The following is a 2,760-nucleotide window of genomic DNA, read 5'->3' as shown; positions in this document are numbered from 1 at the left end:
AAGGTACAACTCCCTTATGGAATGATCTGCAATGAATTTTTTTTATTGCCTAAACTAATTGGGTACATTCTTAACTCGAGAATGAAAGAGGAAAATCAAGTCAATCCTAGGCAAGATTTACTCAGGAAAAATTTAGATCCTAAACCAGACCAACTTTGGGAACTCACACATCTTATGACTCCTCGGCTTTGGTGATGCAATAATGTTGTTAGTTATGCAAATGCGGTGACATGAAGTTAAAAAGAAAACATCTAAAACTTTGCAACATGAACAGATGAAAGTACTCTAATCTATCACCCATTCACCATTTAGCTGAGAATGCAAGAAAGTGCTTAAGACTAATTATAACAATACTCTGATTGGAAGTAATAAAAAAAAAGTGATGCCTAAATGCTCTGATTCATAGAAAAACCTTTCTTATTTTGAACACAACAAACATAATACTTGGATTACATTTTCTTACAATCTATAGCCAAATCTATTACAAAGAACCAAAATATCCATCTCTAATGCATGAATGAAAATGGAGAAAATTGAATGCTCTCCCCTCTACTCCAGCTCTCCGACTGTATGCAGAAAAAGAAAAACCTATATGCAATGGAATAAAATATCTAAACTAAAATGCCCTCTCTTCTGTTCCATCTCTCTGACTGTCTGCAGTCAAGAAGAAGACCCCTTTTCAATGTCATCGAATTACATATTTAACACTTTCCCTCTACTTGGTGGTGACTTTTCAGTTGCCAAGATAACTCTTTCTTTTAAGGAGTTGATTAATCATTTTCATCTAATCCGATTGCTAGTTGATGGCCTTCTATATAATGCCTTTGTAATTCTTTTTGAATTTGAAACTTTACATCAATTTACACTTTGGTTAGTGTAATCGAACCATGGATTAATAATTGATATTCTGCATTCATAAATAAGTGTCTATTTTGCATTCAGTAGGTTCCTCCTTTACATATTTTCTAACCTTTCATATTCAACTAGATCTCCTTTTAAGTGACTATATGTGCTATTCATTATGTATCTGATCACTAAAAATTCCTCTTTCTTTTGTCGCAAGTTGAAGGAAGCCTTAAGTATTAGAGAGTGGGTGAATCTTTCTTAACTCTCTGTGTACCTTTGCAATAAGATTCTCACTCACTAAAACATGATAAACTCCAATGACCTCTACTCTTTTCATGCAAAGTAAATTTATTTGAATTCCAGTTATAGGATCTTTCATTACAATATATCCCACCACAACATCACGTGACAAATTTTTCAATTCTCTCACTAAACTATCTGTCTTGGCCCAAATAATGCAATTTTTGCATTGAATCTTGTTGACCATTGAAAGTAAGTCTACTGCTAGACCTTCTTCAAAATGAGGGGGGCCAACTTTTGCATCTACAATGACTTGCTTGGCTACATCTGACACAAAATTTAAGGCATCATCAAGAGTAGGCACTTCTTGATGCTGGAATTCTTTTGAAAATTTGAAGCCTGCATCCAATCGTTTAATCTGACTCAAATTTAAATTTCCCACCTTTACAGTGCTATCACCAGACATATTCTACAAGTCTGTATCATGTAGTGCCATCAACACACCATCACAAGAATGAGATGCATCAATTTCCATATAGTTAACTTGAGACTGAATAGCTAAACGATATGCAGCCATCGTATTTTTTGGCACCCTGCTTGAATTGCCTCCATGAGCACACACAAGAGGAGGATTCTGTAACCAGCCAAATTTTTGTCTTTATATCTAAAAGATAAAATTGACCAAGCCATGATTGATTTGTTCCCCAGAGGTCTCGTGCTCAATCTCCACCTTTATTTCACCACCACCCTCTGGTTCTGCCAAGAATTTTTGATGAGTTTTTCTTCCATTGTTGGTTCATTATCATCCTCCAAAACTCTTGCATCCCCATCTATTGGTCTATCTATTTTCATCAGATCATCACCAATATCATTTGGTATTGCCTCAATATCACTTGCCCTTCTCAATATCTCGACTCTTGGTATTGGAAAAATAGCATCTTCTGCATTGGTAGGACCTAAAGCAATGACTCCATTTTGCTGACCTTATCATGTGGCATAGTCAATAACATTCCACTATTGGAGGCACTCAAAATGATGTTTGTGTCTTTCTTCGAGACCTCCAACCTCTTAAAACTTGGCTTTACTAAGTTACCATATGCAACTAAAACTGCTAAAGAGCTATTACTTCCAATACCTTGTAGTTTTGCTGCAAAAATACAAGGCCCACTCTTCCACTATTTTCTGATTTCCAATTTTTCATACTAGCGAACATTCGCAGTAGCAACTGATATTGCTACTTTTTTTAACCTCAAGTGTTGGCTAAGTGAGCCCAAGCTTCACATAACATCACTTTTTCATCTTCATCCATATCAACTGGATCAGGCCTTATAGGTTTGGATTCTGGATTAGGATCTATTTCACTAGGCATCAACTTCTAAGGATCATCAGTAGGTTCATAGTCTAAATGTAAAACCTACTCTGGATAATTACTAGAAGCAATGAATTGGAGTGCATCTAGGGTGAAAAAAATAGGGATATTGTTTCCCACAATGTCAAAGTTTATTTCTCTTGTAAATGTTGCAAACTTTTCAATCAAATCATAGTCCTCTAGCAAAATAGGGCCTCTATTTCCAATGGTAAGGGAGGAGTTGTTATTCCAGACTAGAAACCCTTGATTTTTTGTAATGAAGGGCATACTGAAAGCACTTGATGATCGATACTTGTAGGGATCCA

General features: G+C 35.7%; 1 pseudogene; it reads right to left on the bottom strand.

The window, feature by feature from the left end:
• Positions 1-1,075: 1,075 nt before the first annotated feature.
• LOC149554974 (glycerophosphodiester phosphodiesterase GDPD4 pseudogene) lies at positions 1,076-2,455 on the bottom strand (annotated as a pseudogene).
• Positions 2,456-2,760: the final 305 nt, after the last annotated feature.

This window comes from Cupressus sempervirens, chromosome 5 (assembly GCF_028749045.1).
Source record: "Cupressus sempervirens isolate cs-2001-9-10 chromosome 5, ASM2874904v1, whole genome shotgun sequence".
Classification (NCBI taxonomy): Eukaryota; Viridiplantae; Streptophyta; class Pinopsida; order Cupressales; family Cupressaceae; genus Cupressus; species Cupressus sempervirens.
This window is presented reverse-complemented; position numbering and strand designations above follow the sequence as displayed.